General features: G+C 40.3%; 2 protein-coding genes across 3 annotated transcripts in view; one reads left to right on the forward strand and one right to left on the reverse strand.

The window, feature by feature from the left end:
• Positions 1-24,354, forward strand: part of EGLN3 (egl-9 family hypoxia inducible factor 3) — a 361,817-nt gene that overhangs the window by 211,623 nt on the left and 125,840 nt on the right. The window contains exon 5 of the transcript XR_004431686.1: positions 4,575-4,641. The gene's annotated coding sequence lies outside the window, so the exon portion shown is untranslated. The remainder of the gene's footprint in view (positions 1-4,574; positions 4,642-24,354) is intronic.
• The window catches only part of NPAS3 (neuronal PAS domain protein 3), an 880,768-nt gene that overhangs the window by 74,512 nt on the left and 781,902 nt on the right, over positions 1-24,354 (reverse strand). The window lies entirely within an intron of this gene.

Here is a 24,354-nt window from a genome sequence, read left to right on the forward strand (position 1 = left end):
CTGATTTCTCCCAGAGTTAGAGAATTCTTTGTTCTCTGTCTTTTGAGAGTTGGTTTTCATCCCACTGGCCTGACTTCTACCACGTGCCAGGGCAATTCTGAAGCGGGTAGCGGCTCTTAGTATACTAGAGTGTGATCCTTGGCCACTGGTGGCGAGGCAGTGCCTTTTTCTGCAGTCACAAGTTCTACCGCCCTTTGCAGACAATGCAGTTGCAGCCACTGTACTTTAGCTCAGCAGTCAGACTCTATCAGCTTCGGTGCTTGCTCTAGAGTCCAACAAAAAAGTCTGATATATTTAAATCTCCTTAGGGCTGATTCCTGTCCCTACCCAGTTGTGAGTCTTCAGCATTGTTTACAAACTTGTGAATTATTAACTGAAACTCTAGAGCATAGCTGTGAAAAGAATTGTGATTCAAAAATGATGTAATAATCTTCTTTAACAGTAACATTAAAAATAACCCACCTAAAAATACGAAAATAATAATCTGCCAACCAATGCCACCTGTCAGCATAAACTCCCTGGCACTATCTGGCCTGTCTCGAATGAGTATCGTAATGCATGAGGTTGCCTTTCAGCTTTCTTGCTCCTGGCAGGGGTTACTACTTGGTGAGACTGTCCCCTGAGGGAGAAGAGAGTGTTTGCTGGCTGCCTGCTGCTCTGCAGTTGGTGTTTGGATGATACCACTCTGGGGAAATATACACAGTGTCAGAGTCAAGCTGCTACCAGTGGGTGTTTCTATACACAACTACTAAGCAACAGGAAAGTTCAAGGGGGAAAAACTGAGTATTGTAAAGATCGCCTTTGAGAGTACATGATATCCAATATGACCCATTCTGCAGCAGGCTATGCACTCCAAAGGATGTGCCGCATGAATATTGCAAGTGAGTGTTTTAAATCTTATTGGAAACTCCCTATAAATGTTGCCACTTGAGGGATCTATTCTGGGAGAAAAATATAGCATGTCCTCCTGCAACACTGCGTGGATTCCATTACCAATATTGCATATGGGATCGAGTGTGGCAATGCTTTTATCACAACTATAAAGTGGTTATGAGCCAATTCTTCATATAAAACATAGTCAATAACATTGAGGGCTTTCCCTCCTTTCTGTTTCTTTTATTTCCTTCCTTCTTTTTCTTTTTCTTTTCTCTTTTTTTTTATGACAAACATCATGTCAGACAAAGGGCATCAGGACTTAGTCTTTGTACTACAATACAAAATAACAATACATAAACACCTTTGTGAAGGCAGCTCAAAACCCCATGTTTTCTATTAAAAAGTCATGTTCAATCTTCACTGTTGATAGAACTGAATAGCTAACACAGAGAACATTGTATATCAGAAAGGTCAATAGTTATTATGAGCTACAAATATATTTTTTTCTATCCTTCAGGCTGTTTAGCGCATATCACAGCATGAGCAGCTGTCTCCTTTAATGCTTTTAAAATTAGAATCCCAAAGAGGAAGAAAAAATTATGGTTGCAATGATTGCTCTTTGCTTTTGTAAGTTTACTTTAATATACTATTTTATATACATGAATCTTCTGTGCCGCCTATCCATGGGGCAGTAGCTGGTTGCCAGTATCCAGCTGAACCGCCATGTTTATTTTTTTAACATTCTGGCCAAATCTCCATCTCAGGCACAGATGTTGCCCACATACCGTATTTTAAAACGGAGTTAGATAGAAGAGTCTGGTTACAGAGGCACTTGCAAACACATACACATGCATTCTGCCTTTTCCTTGCTTTAAAGCTCTATTACTAACTATAATACCATGTGATGAGGAACTGCTATACAGCACAGGGTGAAAAATCAGGCAGTGATTCAAACCATTGGTACGCAAGTATCACTCTCCACATGCAGGCATGTGGACTGAGAGTGCACCTTTTAATATTTTAAAGGTTGATCTTCTGGCTGTCCCTGGAACTTCTTGCCCTTACTCAGCACATGACCCTAGAAGACAATATTGAAATTAAACCCATGTAAGCACACATCCAGTGTTTTACTATAGCTCACTTTTTCTTTGTTCAGTTATTTGAATAAATACTTGCTGAGTAACTAGTGGTCTGGAACCATTCATAACAGTACTTACCTTTTAGGGGAGGAGCAACAATAAAATAATTTCAGGTGGTGATTAATGCTATAAACAATAACAGCGAGTAAGAGACTAGAGAGTGATAGGAGGCACATTTTGGTTGGGTGGTCACAAGGGCCTCTCTGACATGTTGGCATCTCAGAGGAGACCAAGTCATGGATGTCTGGGTGAAGGAATCACGTCCATCTCTGTGCTCATGATTCTCATGGTAAATTTATGGCTTGAAACTGGTAAAAGGCTTTACAGAAAGCTATTAGTTGGAGAGCTATGCAGTAGTGACTATGAAATTCTAGAGAAGTTGTTTTTTGAATTTTTGTCCATGATTAAATTATTTGCCTTCAGTATATGACTTGACATATAGGCCACCGAGGAAATAATTAATGGGCATGATGGATCAGTGTGTCCGATGCTCTCAGCTGTACCCACTGGGATTGTCAAGTCTTTAGGGATCTTCAGAGAAAGCAGCTTCAGTCAAAGAGTGGGATAAGGCTACAGTGAATAAATGATACACTTCTTTTTGGAGAATTTTGGGGGTGAAAATAGAGAGTTGAGTATGTTTACTGATGGAGAGGCCAGAGCTTAGAGTTGTCTACATTGAAAATGCTAATTGAAGAATTTAAACCCTAAGGGATATTGAATTAGTAATGGAGAAGGAGAGGTGAGCCTTTGAAATGAGGGAAATAAAAACGAAGAATAAGAGAAGGTGGGAGGTGGAGGGAGAGAGAAAGGAGTGGGACAGAAATGGTTCTGAATAACTTACCTTCAATAAAGTAAATAAATTTCAATAAAGTTGTTTGCTGAGATAAAGGAAGTGGAAGAAGGACAGGGTTTTGAGAGCAAAGAAAGCTATGACACAGCCTGTGTAGGGAAACCACCTGGGATCAACAGAAAATAAGCACTAAGATTTTTTTAGTAGCTAGAAGTTGCCTGGCTTCAATTTCTAGAGATGGGACCCATGACAATGGGAATGAAAGGCAACAGGATGAGGGATTCCAAAGGGTTAAGTCAAGTGAAAACTGGCGATATGATGAGCTGGAGACTAGGAAAGGATGGCAGGACAGGGGTGTGGTGACATGAGAGAGGTAGGCAGTAGGGGCTTTATTCAGAGAGTGAATTCCGAGTATTATTTATTGCTTTAAAAAAGTTTGTATAAATACGTATGTTCATAGAAAATTTTGAAAACATGAACTATAAATAAGAAAACTTAAAAAACCCCATAATGTTATCACCCAGCTATAGTCACTATTACTAGTGACCCCAATGTGTTTTCTTGCAGTCTTATTTACCATTTATTGATAAATTTATTTCAAAATTGGGGTAACACCTGTGTCTGCCTCATCTTTTAATGTTAAAAAGTCATAGCTTACTATGTGGTAATAACCATACTTTTATTAGACACTGTTAGGGCAATAAACATATGCTGGGGTTCTAGGGGCCTTGGCTGCAAATCAGTGTTTTTAGACAAATTTTTAAAGAACATCACAGTATCTGTATTTGTCCACATTATTACATCACTTTCAAACACACTATTTTTTAGTGGCTATGCAATATTTCATTGCATGATGATGAATTTCTTTGAAATTAATGTTCTTTCAACTTTCTTCTCTCGTAGGGTGAATTTCTAGAATGAGTATATCTGGGTCTGAGCTTTTTAAAAAGCTCTTAATACAAACAGACAAACTGATTTCCAGAAAAGTTGCACCATACTAGTTTGCATGTCTCTCAGTAATATTTAATGGTGTTCATATTATTGCCACCTTAAAAGATTTGTGGTTTTTTTTTTTTTTTTTGAGAGAAAACATTAAATTACCAGAAGATAACATATTTACCAGGGTCTCTGTGATAAGAAATGTGTAAAAACATTTCACGTTTTTAATATGCATTTTTTAATTTTTATTTTTGAGATTGGTGTCTCACTCTGTCACCCAGGCTAGAGGGCAGCTAGCTGTAGCCTCGACCTCCCAGGCTCAAGTGATCCTCTGCTTCAGCCTCCCGAGTAGCTGGGACTAGAGGTGGGCGCCACCATGCCTGGCTACTTTTTGTTTTTTTTTTTTTTTTTGAAGAGATGGGGTTTCACCACGTTGCCCAGGCTGGTCTTGAACTCCTGGGCTCAAGGGATCCATCTGCCTTGGTCTCCCAAAATGCTAGGATTACAGACATGAGCCGCCACACCTGGTAATTGGCGTTTTTATTTCTATTGAGGATGGATTATGTTTTAATACATATTTATTGGCCAGTTGAATTTTTAAATCACATATTTATGTTCTCTATTGTGTAATTGGGTTTTTAGTGTTTTCCTGATCAATCTGAATGAACTACATATATATTAAGGATATTAACTCTGACATATTTCTTGCAAGTACATCCCATTTTTTTGCCTTTTGTTTATGTTATACATAAATGCATATGTTTTAAATTTTTATATTGAGTAGTCTATACATTTTTTCCTTTGTGACTTTTGCTCAAATTTTTTAACAGGTATTTGAGATTTTGAAAATGAAGCCTGGTTAAAGTCCAAGGTTTGATCGTGCTAAGTGTGCTAAAGGTAAGATAAAAAATTGATATATATTTTTAAAAGTTTTGGCAGTCAAGGAACTATGTGTCGAATGGTTACCCATCATGGAAACTCTCATTCTTACATCTGTTTGCCTCCTTGAGCTGAGGGGTTCACAGGAAGGCTGCAGAGCATGAGCTGACATCTTTGAGGAAGGTCAGAGAGTGATATGAGCGTTGATAGACAATGGCATTAAGAACAGAGAAAGTCTCAAGCCTGTAATCCCAGCACTTTGGGAGGCCGAGACGGGCGGATCACGAAGTCGGGAGATCCAGACCATCCTGGCTAACACAGTGAAACCCCATCTCTACTAAAAAAAATACAAAAAAAACCTAGCCGGGCGAGGTGGTGGGCGCCTGTAGTCCCAGCTACTTGGGAGGCTGAGGCAGGAGAATGGCGTAAACCCGGGAGGCGGAGCTTGCAGTGAGCTGAGATCCGGCCACTGCACTCCAGCCTGGGCGACAGGGCGAGACTCCGTCTCAACAACAACAACAAAAAGAACAGAGAAAGAGAAAGAATGCTTTTTTTTTTTTTTTTTTTTTTAAGAGGAAGTATTTAAGCAAAGATCTTAGGGAAATAGTGTGGAAGTGGCAGCAGAAGCAGTGCATGATGACCACTTCTCTTTCATACAGGGACATAGGACTCTGAACTGGACAGTTGCACTGGAGAGGGTTAAAGAGTAGTGGCTTCCAAGGGAGAAAGGTCTCAGTGAGGATGAAGAAGCAGATGTGAGGCTTGTGGAAAAGTCTGTGGCTACGGAGAATTTACACCTAATTAGCCTTGCTGAATAAAATACAGGATACCCCATTACATTTGAATTTCAGGTAAACAACAAATGAATTTTTGTACTATGATCCAAATATTGCATATAAATTCCAAATTGAACGGGGAATCCTATATTTGGTAAATTTGGCAGCCCTTTTCCTAGAAGAATTAAGATTTAATGTGACACAGAGGAAGGGTTTTGCATGAGTGCAGTCATATGCTTAACAGGGATGACAAATGGAAGAGTTTAGAAGATTGACCTGAGATACATTTCTTTAATGGAGTGAATGCTGAATGACTGGAGCTTTCTCACTGGAAGGTACTAGAGAACTCCACAATTATTGAGAACTCAAGTGAAATCTGGTATGATGATATGGCTTTTTCAAATTTGCCATCTTAGGTATAGGGTCTGACACAATGGCCAATTTTAATTTTCCCGTGTGAGTGTGTATATTCTGGAGATAGAAAGGGTCTCAGGTTGCCAGGTCTCCACAAATGTCTCCTGAATCAGTATCTTCTGTTAATTAATTAATTTTTTCATATGGGAGAAATTTGACTGGGTGGCTAGGATTTGTTGGTTTTATTATGGCTCAATTCCAGCACATCTTGAAATGGTTATTTTTCAAATGTTTTTAGTTAGAAGTACCATATTAAATCCATCATCAATAAAGAATTGAGGGTTATTTATTGGAGAATATTCTTAGTAACATTATTTATACTTTGTAATAATTTAGAGAAGCCAGAAATGAGAGATAACCCAATAATTATCTATATCTGTTATTTTGCTAATGAATCTCTATTTTTGACATCTTTAATTAAGCTAATTTTCCTTTCTCTCATGATCCTAATAAGTTTCAATGACCACTGCTCCATCTTACTACCTAAACAAAGTCATCTAATCTTTTGCAAGAAGTAGCTCTGCTTTAAAATAGGACTTCATCATTATAATCTTGGTCAGCTAATATATGTGTAGACATCATTTCCATATCTGAACTCGACGTTAGGTCCTTTGTATATTTTCTTGAAGGCTATGCATACTCTTCCCTAGTAGAGGGGATAAAAAGCAGTCATTAAAAAAGTCCATTTATATAGCTTGCAGTTATTCTTGCTCTAGAATTACCCTCCTTTCCTTCAGTTAAAAAAGATAAAGGATATTGCTAATGGTGATGGGGAAAATAGGGTTGAAGCAGCCTTTTCTCAAACCAGGGGCAAAGCAAATTTGTTGATGTTAATTATTTCCCTTTTTCCTGCTTCGTGAAACAAAGTGATCTCTTCAAATATAGCTTTCCAATGACATACTTGATGTTTTTTACCATCAACACTTCAGTGTTATGTTGGATGGCTTCTGGGTCTAAATTGTATATTCTATAATGCCAAATAAGTATTTTTAAAACTGGCACGACACATCCCTTGTTGCCTGGGAGCTGAATGCTCCCACTGCATTTGTCATAATTGTTTTTGGTTAATCCTCTCAACAGCAGGGACTCCAGGTATTTATGGTTGCCCTTGCTCTGGGTCTTCAATTATTCGACCTGATGTGAGAATGAATCCATCAGTAACAGTAGGCTGTCCTTTGCCCATTTCTCTATTTTATTATCGCATTTATCCCTAACAAACTCCACTTGCATGTCATTAGTAAAGTTCTCCGTATTTTTCAACAGTTTGAGAAGCTGCATTTTGGAAATGACATAAAGGTTCAGATCATATACGTGGTGCTTATCCTCATGTTTCTCTCAAAGCTATGGCCTGCATTCTTTAGTTTCCTTCTTAATCATTTCAGTTACAAGCAAAATGAAACCTAAATACATTTTCTTGAAATAGTCAATGATTTACACGTAAAATACTTCAGAGAGAGCACACTTTTCTTCGCTTTAAAATATTTTTCATTCATTGTGCAAATAATACACAGGTATTACGAATACTACTAATGTTAACTATCTCCATGGGAGACAATATTGGTTTTACTCTCTTCTGGTAAGTGTTTTATGTGATTTTTTGGGGTGTTAAAATGATGCATGCTAAAATCACAAGTCTGTATTCTTTAAATTATGAACATCTAATATAATTGACCAACGAGCCCATATCTAAAGCAGAAAGTAAAATACGTAAACCCAACCTAGAAAGGTCCTTATTCTGAAAGCTATGTCTTGCCCTTCAAGGTTTTTTTTGTTGTTGTTGACGCCAACAACCAATATCTGCAATCCTTTCTCTAACAGAACGCCTCTCCCTGACCAGGTAAAATAGCAGTGTGTATGTAAGTAATTTAGGGGAAGACAGAGGTGGTCTTAAAGGTGAAAGAAGGAAAAAAAAGAAATTATCTTTCCACCAAAAGAATTAACTTACTTTTTTTTTTTTTTTTTTTTTTTTTTTTTTTTTTTTTTTTTTGAGGCGGAGTCTCGCTCTGTCGCCCGGACTGGAGTGCAGTGGCCAGATCTCAGCTCACTGCAAGCTCCGCCTCCCGGGTTCACGCCATTCTCCTGCCTCAGCCTCCCGAGTAGCTGGGACTACAGGCGCCCGCCACTTTGCCCGGCTAGTTTTTGTATTTTTAGTAGAGATGGGGTTTCACCTGTGTTAGCCAGGATGGTCTCGATCTCCTGACCTCGTGATCCGCCCGTCTCGGCCTCCCAAAGTGCTGGGATTACAGGCTTGAGCCACCGCGCCCGGCCCAAGAATTAACTTACTTTAAAAAAGAGTATTCTCTCCTATATGATTTGAAGTCTACCATTTTAGGAGATGCACATAAGTTCAAAAATATAAAAATAACAATAGAAATTCTTACTATTTTGACAATTATTTTCCACTTTATTTTTGGCTTTTTGGGGAAGAAAGAAGACATTTAGATACATGCAGCACGTGTAATCTCAGGATTTTCCATATTTATATATATTTTTTCCCTACATTGTATTTTCTCTACCCAAGAGCCCAGGCTGTTATTTTTTTTTTCCCGAAGTCTGAAGATCACCCCATGGATTAACAAATGATTGAGGATTCTCTCTTAAAAGACTCTTTAAAAAACTGTCAGAATCAGCCTGAGACAAAGATTTATTATGAACTATTTAAAGGGCTTAATATATGTGTCCCCAATGAGCCCTTGGAGCAAACTAAAAAGGAAGAGTAGAATTCTCAAAGAATAGGAAAAATTCTCCAATGCCCCACTTTCTTCACACCATGATTACTGTTTACTCAAAGGATGAAATGCCTAACCTGTCACACAAAGTCTTCAGAAGCCACAGTCCTGCTGATGTACAGTCAAAACAATACAATGAAGACCGACAGTAATGTGCTTGAGAAAGGCAGCTGTAATTTACTTTCTAACCTGTTCACTAACACACTAATGTGGCTACATCTTGTAGCAGGAGCTGATCCCTGACCCACGTAGCAATCAAACAACTACCCGAGTGTTGGCTGTCACAGAAGCTGGGACCGTCACCTTAATTATACGTTCCTGGATAACAAACCTTCCCTTAATGAGCAACTTTTCTCTTATGTGTGTTCCAACTCACCCCTTCTGTCCTTGAAAAGGCCCATTGCCAATCACTGCAGTTGGAAGCTGTGAAGCATATTCATAAGTATTCTTCCTAACAGGTAATAAATACTACCTGAGCAGGCTGTTTGCTTTATGAGAATGCCAAGATATAATTAAAATTATAGCCTTGTACTCCTGGGAGGCTCTAGAGAAAAAGGGAAAGTTTTCAACGTACTTACAACTAAGCTTTTTTCTCTTTTATTGGTAATAATAATATTATTGTAATGGCTATCTTCTTTGGAACTTATATTTGGCCATGAGATTTATTCATCTTAATGTAATTTCTACACTAGCTTTTCTTTTTTTTAGACATGAAATCGTTTTATTTTCTTATTATAAAACTCCCAAATTCTGTTATTATCTGTCAATGATACCCCAACAATGAACACAGGCAACCAGGAGGGTCTTACAAGGAGGTTTTGCAAATACCTTGAGGAGAAAGAGTGCCTTTCTATGGAAAGAAGACCTTTAGCATTGAGAACAAAGAGCAAGACAATCTTTACCATGTGACAGTTCACTTCCTGAATGTCACTAGCTCAGTGTGAGTTTGAGATGAGTCCATCAGAAAGGCAAATGGTACAGACTGGTGATTCGTTGAAGAGAAGGAAAGGACTTGGAACCAGGTTTGTTGGTTCAACTTCCATTTTATTTTAATCTCCTTAAGACTCTGCTTCTTTTCTCTTTAGGTGGCTATATTTTCTCTGTTAGACAGTTTTGGCACTGTTTGGTAAGGCATATATAGCATATGTATTTAGAAAGCTCTAATGTATTTGCTTTGAGTAACCATTTACAGTGGAATATATGAACTAATCCATGTAAATCACTTAGCTTGGCACATGATAAACACCCAGTAAATGTAAGCTTTCATGGTTGTAGTTGGTATTGCTAATATCTCCACAGCTATTTCTGACATCTGTTTTTAGGCATACTGGGTGGATCAAGGAACAGGAAAGGATAGTAACGCTCAATAGTCTGCTGAGTCCCAGAGCAGCAAATCCCATCCTGGGATAACAACAGGGGTACCACTGGGCAGGATGACGACCACAGATACGGAGAGCAGCAGTGTGCATGGGAGTTGGACATTTGCCACGGAACTGGGAAGTTTGGGCTGTAGGCCAGGCTTAGCAACTGGGGACAGCTCTACAGTCTCGCTCTGTCACCAAGGTTGTAGTGTAGTGGTGTAAACACGGCTCACTGCAGCCTTAATCTCCTGGGATCAAACAATCCTCCAACCTCAGCCTCCCAAGTAGCTTTGACTACAGATGCACACCACCACACCTGGCTAATTTTTTGTATTTTTCATAGAGATGGGGGTCTTGCTATGTTACCCAGGCTGGTCTTGAACTCCTGGGCTCAACTGATCCTCCCACCTTGGCCTCCCAAAGTGCTGTCATTACAGGCATGAGCCACCGCACCTGGCAGCAGCTTTACAGCCTTACGTCAGTTATGCGTCTCTTCACCAACCATTCCCTTTTCCCTAAGAAAGACATAATATTATGTGACTTGCCTAACTTTCAGAGGCTGTACAATCAAATAAATCCAGGTGAAGGTAAAGTTTGATAAATGTAAGTTAAATTTGACCAGCAAACCTTTGTTGAGCGCTTCTTAGGTACCTGGCACTGTAATACCATATCACATGTGAATCTGATTAATACTGGAAAAACAATCTATGTACACACATGTTACTAGTTTGTTCTCAAAATTCAGGTGTGCGCTAATACTTCAGTTTATGCTATCATCAGCATGACTTTGGGTAACAGATTTCTAGGCTGATAAATTTCAGAAATGGATAGGTATTGCGAACCTGACTATAAGATGGTAAGAAAATTTTACAGTCACAGGTTTTACTAGAAAATGGTGCAGTATAAATGTGAACATGAGAAAATGTAAATGCAAAAAAAAAAAGAAAAAAGAATCACGCAAGGAATAAAAATGATGAAGAAGAAAGATATAGGGTAGTAAGAAAGAAACTAGAGAAGACTGACAAGATAAAGACAAAGGACTAAGAGGGATGAGAAAAATACATAAAAATTACACAGACAAAGTGACAACAAAATATACAAAACAGGAACCCAGGCACATTAAGGAAATAAGGGGAAAAAGAAGAATGAAAAGAACAGGAACACTATTCTTATAACCACATCATAGCTTGAGTTTGCAAGTCAGCAGCTGCTGGTTCTGGGTTGCATGTGTCAAAGACCTGTGCTTTTCCCAGGCCTAGAAAACTGGAAAAGCATGAATCAACATGTATTTGGGTACTCACTTAAAAAAAAAAAAAAAAAAAAAAAAAAGATTACAAAAGCAGGTATTCCAAAATTTGCAACCATTATAATTTAAACCTCAAAGCTGGGTGACTGACTAGACTTTCTCAATAGCCATGTTATTTTGTATATACCAGCTTTGAGGTAGAGGGGATTAGGATTAATGCCAGGTGATTTACATATACATTTAATTTAGTTGTCACAGCACTCTTTGAGATAAGCACCTTTATTTTCCCTATTTTAAAGAGGATCTGTTGTCTATGACCACGCACTTTAAAATACCCACTGTTGCTTATATAGCATGGCCTAAACGGAATCTAGATTTATTCACTGTAATTCACTTATAAATCTTTACCTTTTTGTCATCTCTCCTGCAACATATTTCACAGTCCTTCTTTGCGCATAGAAAGAAATATATGAGAATGCAGGCAAAAAGATGGTAGGAATTTGGGGTGATTTTAATTTTTACTTTATTTTCCAGATTTTATGAAATGAGTATTTATTATTCTATAATAAAATCTATCTCGATGTTCTTAGGTTTGTGTGTTTAAGGGGTTGGTACTTGCATTATCCAGAACTTCCCTGAAATACTCACTTTCACCCTGCTCTGAACAGTTCAGATTTCAGGGAGAAGTTGTTATTGAACATCAATAATTAAGAGTGCTTAACTTACCCCTTCTCAGAAAAAAAGGTATCATTGTGCCTATGTCACTGAACTCTAGGACTCCTTCCTACTTTTTGTCATTGAGGAAACTGGTTTTCCTCTCCTTGAGATTTTGTTTGTTTGTTTTTGGCCATGATCAGATGGAAAAAGTCCAAGAATGCTTAGGTTATTCACAAACTTACATAATTAATAAGTTTATGTAAATCATACAGTGGTTTTCAAGCAGGAAAACGTTTCTCTGGCAAAACTCCTTCTAACAACATGAACTCCCATTCCCTCTCTACTCAGTGCCTTCTTTGGGTGCTGTCATTTTAGGAGCTAGCCCTTTACAGAAACCTGCTTTCAAAACATTTTAAAGTCATATTTCCTCCATTAAACCTTTCATAACATTTAAATGCAACAAACACTTTTTAAAAGAATGAATTAAAAATCTAAAGATTGTCAGGTGTGGTGACTCAAGCCTGTAATCCCAGCACTTTGGGAGGCCGAGACGGGTGGATCACGAGGTCAGGAGATCGAGACCATCCTGGTGACCATGGTGAAACCCCGTCTCTACTAAAAACACAAAAAATTAGCTGGGCGTGGTGGTGGGCGCCTGTAGTCCCAGCTACTTGGGAGGCTGAGGCAGGAGAATGGTGTGAACCTGGGAGACGGAACTTGCAGTGAGCCAAGATTGTGCCACTGCACTCCAGCCTGGGCAACAGAGCAAGACTGTCTCAAAAAAAAAAAAAAAAAAAAAAATCTAAAGGTTATATATGGACATAAGAAATGAGAAAATGTAAAGGAAATGCTACTCAGTTGATGGCAGCTGAGGGTGCCTAGAAGGATAGATAAAATGAGCCATCGTTGGGTGGGGGCGGTGCTCAGAAACAACAGCAACAAAAAGGAAATGCAGACTAAAAGAAGGGGCAGAACGACCAGGAAAATACTCCAAAACACAAAAAAGGATGAGAATTCGCTTACATGACGTATCTAGAATAGGCAAACTCATAGGGGCAGAAAGTAGAATAAAGATTACCAGGGATTTCCAGTGGGAACAATGGGAAGCTACTGTTAAATGGATACAGAGTTTCAGTTTAGGATGATGATGAAGTTCTAGAGATAGCGGTGGTGGTTGCACAACAATGTGAATGTACTTAATGCCACCGAAATGTAAACTTAAAAATGTCAAAATGACAACTTTTATGTCATGTATATTTTACCACAAAAAGGACTAGAACATATACTAATGAAACATGACAGACTAATGAGACAAAAAACAGAAAAAAAGAAAATAAATGCAAAAGTAGACACAGAGAAGGGAAAACAAGATAGGGAAGAATCACGATACAAAGGATGGAAAGAATGAAAAGCTGTGGTTTCCATCATGGCTAAGAGGAAACAGTTGCTGGAGTACCACATTCCCATTATTGATCATTCACCAGATATGCATGAAGCACTTACACTCTGCTGGGCAGTTGGGATACGGAAGTGAATTGTATGGATACGGTCTCTAATCTCAAGTAGTATCTATGTGGCGACAGGTTACAAAGACCAATAAGATAGTGTCTTCCCCCAGGGAGTTCATGGGTAATTTATAAAGAAATAGAGGTGTAAGGGACTCACAGTTCCACATGGCTGAGGAGGCCTCACAATCATGGTGGAAGGCGAAGAACAAGCAAAGGCATGACTTACATGGCGGAAAGCAAAAGAACATGCGTAGTGGAACCACTCTTTGTAAAACCATCAAATCATGTGAGACTTATTCAACTACCATGAGGAAACAGCACACGAAAAACCCACCCCTATGATTCAGTTACCTCCCACTGGGTCCCTCGCATGACATGTGGGGATTATGGGAGCTATAATTAAGATGAGATTTGGGTGTGGACACTGCCCAACCAGATCAGTGTTTATTAAACTTTATTTTGTAGATAAATTAGTACATTTAATGAGGCCCAGACTTGCGATGGGGGCTGGAATCGTAGCCCAAATTAAGCATACACTGGGACTGGCACCATAAGCCCATGCAGCACAGGTGTATAGAGCTAGCTGATCTAGAACAATCTCCCCATGTACAGGCAAGAGCAGGGGAGAGTAAGCGGCCTCCCCAGGTTTATCCTGTTCCCCAGGAACAGAGTTGGGAGTACAACTATGAGGAGTCACGTCACTCCTAGCCCAATGCTCATTTAATTAATATAGATTTAAAATACTGAAAAACAACCCACTTCAATTAGCAATCAGGACAGTAAATGTGATTCACACTATGCCATCAAGTGCCAAGGACTTATTGAAATAAAGAGAGTCAGAGAGGGTTTACTTTCAAGGACTCAAAGGTCATTATCTTATAGGACAGCAACAAATCATATAAATATCACAATGAGAAAGGCACAATCAGAGCCAGATTACAAACACAAGCCAGAAACTGTTCCAGGGTGACTAATGCAATAATACTGAGGAAAGTCACAGGTCCCTATTATAGTCAAAATCACTTTAACTAATTGGCTCAAGCTATAAAAACATACAATCTGGGTCAAATGACACTGCTGAACAAAGCTTCTCTGCTCAGACATTATCTTAAATCAAAGCTTCTCAATATGAAGGCAAGAGAAAAAGAGAATGTCTAGTTTTCCTGGGAATCAAGAGAGATGTCAAGACTGGCCTATTTCATAACTGCCAGCTTTACATGTCTATGGACAATGATGGTGATTTTCTTTTTTCTGTAGCATCACTTTGTACATCAGAAGTGAGATTTCATTGAATCTAAGACCTCATCCATTTTAAGATGCCCCATCCTTTTGTGAAGCACCAAGAAAGAAAACATCACTGCCAGTTATGGAATCATTGGATGGCAGTGATTGTAAGATGCACTCCAAAGTCAGAGATGTTAAAATGTGAAAAAAAAAAAAAAAAAAAAGAATCAGTGACGTAAGGTATTTTTCGTGACTCCAGGATAAATTTGATAATTATCTGTCTCGCTTTTGAAAGGGGAAATAAAGAAAATACAGTTAGTACTGTTGACTTCTTACCCAAAGTCTTCCTTTCTTCTTTATTTTCCTATGAAAGACTCAATTCTCCCCCAGGCACTTATCTCCCCCCACATATCCATCTTCCTATGCCCAGCTACATTCTTCAGGGAAAGCAAGCTCAGTTCCAAGTATGGATCGTGATTGGTGTAAGCCATCATGGGGTCCAGTTGCCCACAACTGGTGTCAGAATTTATTCAGTTAACAAGTATTTAATGAAATTCTACTGGTTCTAGTCACCGTTCTAGGTTTTGAAGTTAGAGTAGGAGAGTGAGGAGGGGGAGGAGAAAGAAAAAAATGTCTCTCTAACAGAGCTTACATTCCATTAGAAGATTTAGAAAAAAGACATCTAGTGTGCTAGATGGTATGAAATGCTGTGGGGATAAAGAAGACAGAGGATTAACATAGGAAATGCTGAGGGAGTGAGTGGTAAATTTAAATAACGTGGCCAGAAAAGACCTGAGAAGGGAGCACCTGATTACAGACTTGAAGGAAGTAATGTCGTGACCTTTTTGGATAACCGGTGGGATAGTGTTCCAGGAAGAAGAATCAGCCTGTCCAGTAGTCCAGAGGTAGGAACATCATGTGTTTGAGGAATAGCAAGGAGGCCAGTGTGGACACAGTTTGGGAGGAAAAGTGATAGGGATAAAGGCAGAGAGATGCTGAGCTGTGTTCTATGGACGTATCACAGGTATGGCCCTGAAGAACGTTGGATTTTACTCTAAATATGATGACAAAAACCTCATGGGAGTTTTCAGGAGAGCTGAGGCATGATCTGGCTCTTGTGTGAGACTAAAGGACAGAGTGTGGGAGCACAATCAAGGAGGCTGCTGCCACAGTGCAGCGTGAGATGGTGGTGGTGACAGTAGCGAGATGAGGTCAGATTCAAGATGTATCTCGAAGCAACAGCTGACAGCACATGCTAGTGGACTGAATGTGGATGTCAGAGGAAGATAGATATCAAGCATCAAGCATGCCTCCAAAGGTGACTGCATAGGCACTGATGCAATTCTATCATGAGAAGTTAGGGAAGTCTGCCAGATGGGGCTTTTGGGAGAAGTTTTGCTTAAACTTAAAAAGAGACCCCTCCTCCCCGCAAAAAGCAAAGATGCCTTGTCTTCATCTGGTCATGGCTGTGAGGCTATGGTTATTGCTGCCAATTTAACTAAGGGATAAGGCTGAGGATGAGACTTATATGCTGAGGGGGCAAGAGTAGCATGATGGAAGGAACCTGTTTTTTTGTAATCATGTTGGGCCATTGAATTAACCAGCCTTGGGGTTGTACTAACTGTGGACTTACCATATGGGACCTTGTAAATCAATTGAGTTGATTACAGAATTGAACTAATCTCTGTTGGCAGATAGATGATAAAATTGAACAAAACTCAGGACTTTGAGTATGTGGCTTGGCTTTCCTGACAAAGAAACCTCCAGTAAGGGAGAAGGAGGGATGATCATTTTCAGAAAGGTTGGCTTTGGGATGACTGGGAGGAGTAAGAGATGAATATGGCAAAATGACCCTACACAGCATAGAGAAAGTGCCTCCTGTTGATGAGTGGGACACATTATAAATGATAGGTTTGCCAGGTGCGGTGGCTCACACCTGTAATCCCAGCACTTTGGGAGGCCGAGGTGGGCGGATCATGAGGTCAGGAGATCGAGACCATCCTGGCTAACATGGTGAAACCCTGTCTCTACTAAAAAATACAAAAAATTAGCTGGGCATGGTGGCAGGCACCTGTAGTCCCAGCTACTCGGGAGGCTGAGGCAGGAGAATGGCGTGAACCCGGGAGGTGGAGCTTGCAGTGAGCTGAGATTGCACCACTGCACTCCAGCCTGGGAGAGAGCGAGACTCCGTCTCAAAAAAAAAAAAAAAAAAAGGCAGGTTTGTAATTAGAATTAATCCTCTAGTTTCCCAGTAAAGAGCCTAGCTTTCGGAGCATTTCCTTTAACACCTCTCCTTCCCGTCCCATGTGCTACACCTTGTTTAGGCATGACCTGCACTACCCACTCTAAGAATGAACTGGCTTTCTCAGATTCTATTGTATATCATGAATTAAGCCATAAAGACATTCTGCAGCCTGGTGTAGCCCATTAACAAGTCAGAGACCTCAGTTTCCTGGTGATATTTGATTTTATTTAGCATTGTACATAGTGTGCTACAGGAACTGCTGGTGGGGTCTTGACATCTAGGTTATCAGAGGCAGTGGTGATTTAAAAAACAGTGATTACGTGATAAAGGCAGGGATTTTGTCTTGAGACCTTTGTCTCAAACTTGAATGTCCTTACACTAAAAAGTTGTGCATTTGCTCCAAGTGCAGGAACTGGCTTTGTGGAGACAGTTGCCTTTGTTTCATTTGATATAGTTGGCTTCTCTTCATGAACCCAGGGTATGAAGCATGTTTGCATCTTATTTGCTTGTGTGGACAGCTAATATCATTCATAGCAGATGCCACTTGAATGTGTTTGTGTTATTACAGAACACAGATCAGTTACATCTAAATCTGTTGGCTTCTCGGTCCTTTGGTGTTTAGCTTCACCTGTGCCAGCTCAGGCTAGAACACGGCACAGAAGCAATCCCTCCAAGGGGGAGACTCCGGTTGCAAAGCCATCAGGTCCTTCCCATCACTGCCCCTCTTCTGATTGGTGTTTTTTACAGCTCCCAGTGATGGGAATTTTTAGAACAAAGTGGAGTACTTGGAGTGCTTATTTGCATGTCAATTTGTAGAATGCTTCTCCAACTTTTCACCATGCCATAGTGATGCTTTTGTATCTCTTCTGCCCGAGAACAAACGGAGAGGAAGGGCTCGAAGTGGGTCAGCACAGTGTCCTGGCACTTCCTTTGGCTGAGTCTCTGCCCAACGGGGTAGAAGCCAGACTGTTACTTCTCTCTGGCCCCTCAAATCCCCTAAGCAGCCGTGCAGAACTGGGAGGTCTGCTCTCTTTATTGAGCGTTTGGAGTGAGCCGGCACCTGACCATGGGAACCTTACTGCCCTGAGTCACAGGCCTTGTGCGAGTGACCCTGCTAGGAATCTAATGATCGCTGCTCACCATGTTCTGACCATCTTTCCCTTTAAGCTGACACTTGCCTGTCCACACCCCCAGCTGGGAATAATAAATGTGATAGGTAGGTGGCAGAAGAAAAGTGGGATTTCTTTTCCTTTGGGACTGTATCTAGGTCCTGTCATTATAGTAAATCAACTGTAAGTATCCTGCAGCACTATCATAAAACGGGCGAATGAAAACATTTTTTCTCCATCAAAAGATTCTTTGAAGTTATGTTCTCTGGCTGAATCTTACAGAAAAGTGTACAGGAAACAACATTCTATCTACATTTATTTGGCCCGGTCTCTCTGTCACGCAGGGAAGTTTTCTGTGTTATAGTCTCAAAAGCATTGTCCGGTTGCATTTTAAAAGGCCCCAACTTCAGCCATCTCCCCTGGGATGTGCGTATCAGAAATCTTAACAGACAACATTTGTCTGCCAGTTCAGCTATTGTTATGAAGGTGCTGCAAAAGAGGCATACTGCATGCTGAATTCAAAATAGATTTTTTCCCCTGTCACCTGACATTCTGTATATTAAAACAATATTATTAAAATCACATTAATTTTATCTTAGTAAATTTTTAATGTGCAGTTATAAGATAATCAGGAAAGTTTTATTATACAGTGCATGCACGTATGTATTATAGCAATAAATCCTCGTCTGGTAAAAAGAAAAATAATAATAGTAGAAGGGCTTCAGTCACGAAGGTGAGAGAGTTGGAAACCTGCGCTTGCTCCCAGCAGAACTTTTAAAGCAAATATTCGAGAAGTTCTGTGTTTGGCATTGGGTTATGACCTGAGAACCTTGGCACTTTGTATGCATTTCTGGATCTCAGCATATCTGGCTACCTGGTAATATAAATTACACATTTCTCATGTACATAACAGAAATAAAGGTTTGTTTGTAAGATATGTTCAAATTTCTCTAGCTTATTACCATGATTCTAAAGCAGTCTCAATTTCTGTGGCTGCATTATGCAAGCCTAGAATAAATAAAAATTAGTACTAGAGTTAGTTCTCGGAATGTCCTAGGGACACTCAGCCCATAGGACAATGTCCTGAGGCCAGTCCCTCACTTGGGGCACTCCTTTTTCCTTTCTTCAGGGGCCCACTGCCTGGATGTGTCTCCCCTTGTCGGCACTGACAGTAGAGAGTGGTCAGGAGCAGGGCACGCCTGATGAGACTAAGGCATTCGTTTTCCAGCCACAAGGGTAAGGGCTTGTGGGAGAAGAATGCAGCCTCAGCTTAACAGAGTGAGATTTGATCATTATTTTGGTGATTTCAGCATCCACACTTTGCTGAGGTTCTAGTGAGTCTGGTGGATAAGAAGCTACATGGTTCACAAATTACTCTCTATTAACTCAGGATGACAAAGATAAGATCTCAAACCTAGCAGTGACTCCTCAAGCTATTTGTCCCCATTCACAAGTTTCTCAGATCCAAACTCTTTACCCTCAACTTTGGCTCTATTATAGATCTAAAATATGGGAACTGCGGATGTCTCTGTGTTCTGATTTATTTTTTAATTAGAGATTGGAATTGGCGTTCTGCTCACAAGTTTTGCCTTTGCTACCAAAGTCTGAAAGTTGTTGAATCAAGTCGTATTGTGTTAGTAACTTCCTATCACATTAGCAGAGATTAAATTTGCTAATGTAATGTGAAAATCACTAACATAAGATGAGTGCAAATAGAAATCGCAATCTCCACAGGCTCCCTAAGGGTAATGTTGAATGTGTAAACACATCTCTCTAGTGGTTTGCTCTTGCTAACACAAGTGTGAGTGTTGAAGTCGCCACTTCCATTTACCTTCAGTGCTCTGCAGGCTGGGCATGGGCTGTGTGCAGAGTGGGTGGGAGGGTAAGGGAGGGGTCTGTAAAAATCCCAGGCAAGATACATATCAACCATCCCACATGCATGGGGGATATTTAAGTCCTGAGGAAGGGTAGGCTTATTTTCTTCCTCCTCTTATTTGGTGAAGCAGAAGGAATTGGGTTTGTAGTTAGAACAGCCACAGTGAAGTTGGCCTTGGCTGTTCATCAGCAGGCAGTAAACTTTTGCGGGCTTCAGTGTTCTCATCTATAAAATGGTAATATGTGGACTCCCACACAGGGCTGGTCCTTGTGAGAATCAAACACAATGATGGATGTGAAAGCACTTCTCACACTGTGAGGAACTTAGCAAATGTTACTCATAATATCAACTCCTCGAACTTCCCTTATGCTATTACTCTCGGACATCATCCAATTCAGCCACAAAGTCAACCTAAACTCTTGCCCTCCCGAGTTATTTATTCAGAGAGTAGGCTCTGTTCTCCAGATGGCCAGGGATGGGAGAATGGGGGCGGGAAGTAGCAGAGAGTGTGAATTCACTTCTGTCTCTCCTGGCATCCTGTGATATTATTCATCAGCCTTCGGGGTGGGACGGTTTTTCCTTTAAATTTGAAATAGCTAGAATTTATCTTATAAGAAGCTGATTAACTTCCTATTCATGAACAACCACCTTTCTCCAGGGGACAATGACTGACTTACGCGCGCAGGGTATGCTTTGGTGCCATCTGTAGAAATAAAGCAGCTATTTTTGTGAATAGAAAAGAGCTTCAGTTATGTGCCACAGGCAGGCAGAAGAGTGGAATACAAAAGCCACTTGGGTGTTTTGGAGAACTGTCCACTCATTCAATCAATAAATATATGGGGGTAACACCATCTCACTTGGGCTTTCCAGTCCATTTTCAATCAGGAATAGATCCAATCTTTCAGTATAGCTACAAATGAAGCCAATTTTCTTGTCCGTACTTTGCAAGTGGAGAAAATGAAATACTGAGGTGCTCAGGTCTAGTAGAGGCAGATAAGCATGACCAACCCCTAGTCTCAGTCAATCCTAACAAAGGCCCACAGACACTCAGGACAACAGTGCCCCGTATGCTGAGCCCTGGAATGACCTGGGCTCCTCCTCCTTTTAGAGATGCATTGCCCTTTGCCTCCTTCGACTGAATTTTTACTTGCTGGGTTATTTTTAATTTTCCCGTCCCACTCCCCCCACCTCCATGTGTCTGTGTTTTCTGGACTCTCTGACTCTTTCATAACTCAAATACTTTTAAATAATTCTTTTTCATCAACAAGTTTTGCCATCTTGCTTTTCATCTTCCTCTTCCATGTTGTTATTAAGACTCTGAATAAAGCCTGTATTGGTTTTCTCCCCTGGGCTCCCCACAATTAACCTCTTTCTACAGAAAGAAATGGCCTTTTATTCCTACTCATTGCCTTCCATCTCTTAACTAGTTTTTAAGATGTAACAGAATTTTAACACTTGCCCCATGGTTACCACATTGGCTTAATAGCATCTTGCAAGGACTATTATTATTATTTTTTCTTTCTTTCCTACCTAAAGTCCTTTGAAAGTCAAAATGTATCACACCCACCAGTACTCTCTTTTATCCATGGTTTTGGGGACTTCTTCAAAGGATTGTGAAACACCTAAGTCTTCTCCAATTTGCTATTATTCTATCACTGTGCGGTTTCTTCCCAGGACACCAGCTCGCTCATTGAGAGGTTTGTTCTGGGTTCACTGTCCCAGGGCTGGGTGGCTGCTGCGAAACCTGCCTAGGCTAGGGCAGCTGCCGCAGCCGTGAACACGGTGAGGTGTTGATGGTGGCCAGCTGCTGCTGCTGTTTTGTTTTTTTGGCTGCTCTGTGACTTGCCAAGTAAGGACCACCAGCTCCTGGTGAGGTAATAAAATATAATTTTTACTGTGGCTTTCTTCAATGTCCCCACATCTAGGACACAACTTCACATTCACCACCAAAAGCATACCTTCCCTCACCACCCCCGGTTCAGATATTGACTCACTGTGCTGTGTGCCACGCATGCAGGCAAAGTGATAATTTAGCTGTGCTCTGCAGATCCTCTAGCTTCTCCCGACACCCTGACCTATGGGGCTGCCTTTCCTCCAGGCCTCTTTCTCTGGAAGGACTAGAGGAAAGGCTGATAATTTGCCTTGATGTCTTTGTTCTTTGAATTTATTCTTCCTTCTCCTGCCCTCCATCTTGCCTGCTGAAGTTTATGTTCCTTTCTATTAGCTTCACTCGGGCAGGAATTCTCTATTTTAAAGCATACTTTTCCACCCGACTGCATTCCTGCGATTTGAACCATACAGGTTTTTATTTCTCGCCTATCGCTTCCTTTTTTGTTGTTGTTGTTCTGGGACAGGCAAAGAGATTCTTCCTCTAATCAGGTATTCCTCAGCTGCCTTCATGCTGATTCTATGGATTTTAATTTGCTAAAGTTCCCTTCAGGCAGTTTCCAACATCCAGTTCCTGGGTCTTGCGCAGCGCTGAGTACACTGTTGGCACTCAACAAATATTAAATAATCATTATTCTCCTTTCGAAAAAAAAGAAGAAAAAGAAACCAGCCGCTCTTGAATCCTGCTTGTCAAAATAGAACTATTTGTGTTCAAGTCCTCACTCCACCAGTGTCCAACTTAATTATGCTGAGGTCAATTTTGTTTTGCAGCTCAACAGCACATACTGTCTAAATCAGAATCAACTCCTCTGCTCCTTAGAAATAAATATATTCTGCCTTATTAATCATCTTGGCTTAGGAGTAGGAGACTGATTGGAGTCCCCACAATCTGCTAGACTTTACCAAGTGTGTAAAATAAATGTTATCTCTCCCACAAGCTTACACTGTTTAGACAGGAAGATAGAGGACAAATAATATTTTATTTTAATGGGTGTATTATTTAAATGGAGCTATTTCATTGCTGTTCCTGAAGTGATTTTCTTAAAGATAGCCTTTTCTTACGATGAACCAAGAGGCTGCCATTGGAGCGTTTTTGTCCCAGGCAAGTTCTTGTTTCTTTCTTTGAGGTTAGGCTGAAAAGACAGTGAGACGGAGCCGTGGTGGGGGAGCTCTGAATCAGCTGCTCAGGGCTGCTTCCTGGCTGTGCCACTTGCTGGCTGTGGAACTTTGGGCCAACTTACTGACGTCTCTGAGCCCTCAAGTCCATCATCTGGAAAGGGGATTAACAATAATACGCACTCCTAGGATTACCGAGAGGACTGAATAAGTTCATGCTTGGCACACATAGTTTCAAAGTAATATAATACTTTGGAAATGCTTGGCACATGTTAGCCATTATTGTTTAGATTTTGCATTTAAGGCTACCCAATAAAAAGTTCCTTATTGTTCTTTTTCCTCTTATCCAGGTGCCCCAGTGTCCACTTTCTCAGACCCTTTATCTTCTTGGATCATGAGAAACAGCCAGATCTATGGGGGAAGGCATGGGGTTTGGTGCCAAATAGGCCTCGGTGCAAACTGTGGCTGCACCATTTCTAGGGTTTGGACGAATGACTTTAATTGTTCTGATTTTCAGTTCCTGCTGCTGTGAAAATGGGATTCATAATCCCTTACATGGATATTCTAGAGATAAATCTTTGGCATGTAGTGAACACCCAGTGAATGGTAGCTCCATCCTCCCTCTCTACCACTCGATTTCTTTGCTGAGTATGGAATTTCTGGGCCTCTGCTTACATACAGAAACCTCCTACTAGCTCATATTTTGGTGTAAAGAAGGGATAAAGAAATGTAGGAGGCTGAGAGGAATACAAGGAGAGGGAAGCTTTTATGTACTGAGGACTCTCCCAATCATGGTGCTAATGTCATCCCAGGATTTGTCGTACTTGAATGAAAAGGGTTGTGTGGCCACAGGGCCTCCCCTAGCAGTTATATGTGTACAGGGGTGGAAGATTTAGGCTAATAACATATCACTGTATCCTTAGAGAATGCATTTTTTGTTGGTCATTCACTTCATTTTTCATTTGCTATTTTTCATTATGGTATTAAACTGTGTGATAAATGAAAGGTAGAGGAACTTGACAGATGATTTGATTTCCACCCTTGTCAGATTATTTGGCTTAGTTTCCTTATGAAAATAGAAGAAGCCCTGTAAAATTGTTCTTGTGGATTTGTTTTTCAGTATGTATTTCCCACCACTGCCATATCTAATCTATCTATTTACCTATGATTCAGTTACTGATCGGTATCCCACAGGAGCCTGGATACATAGTGACAAAGTTTCCTATTTGCCACAGTGGCTAGTATGTAAGGAACATAGCTTCTCCACGCCCTGCATTATTAGAGGTTTCAACTCTAGAATGTCCACAAAAGATACAGGTTTTGCAACAAAAGACAGTCTTTTTCATTATTCCGTTTAAATACAGTAGCCGATTTCGCCTCTCTCTTGGTAATGTGGAAAGGAAAAATTAAATATTGAACAAACGTTTGCCATTTATGGACTGCCAAAGCCAGGGTTAGCAACATATCTTCATTTCAACACTCCCAAAACTTTATTGAAATGTATTATTGTGCATGCTTCTAGGGGAAAAGGGAGCCAATGAACTCTGTAGATGCTACTAACCTCACAGATAATCACACTGCCC

This window comes from Trachypithecus francoisi, unplaced genomic scaffold (assembly GCF_009764315.1).
Source record: "Trachypithecus francoisi isolate TF-2019V2 unplaced genomic scaffold, Tfra_2.0 Lachesis_group3, whole genome shotgun sequence".
Classification (NCBI taxonomy): Eukaryota; Metazoa; Chordata; class Mammalia; order Primates; family Cercopithecidae; genus Trachypithecus; species Trachypithecus francoisi.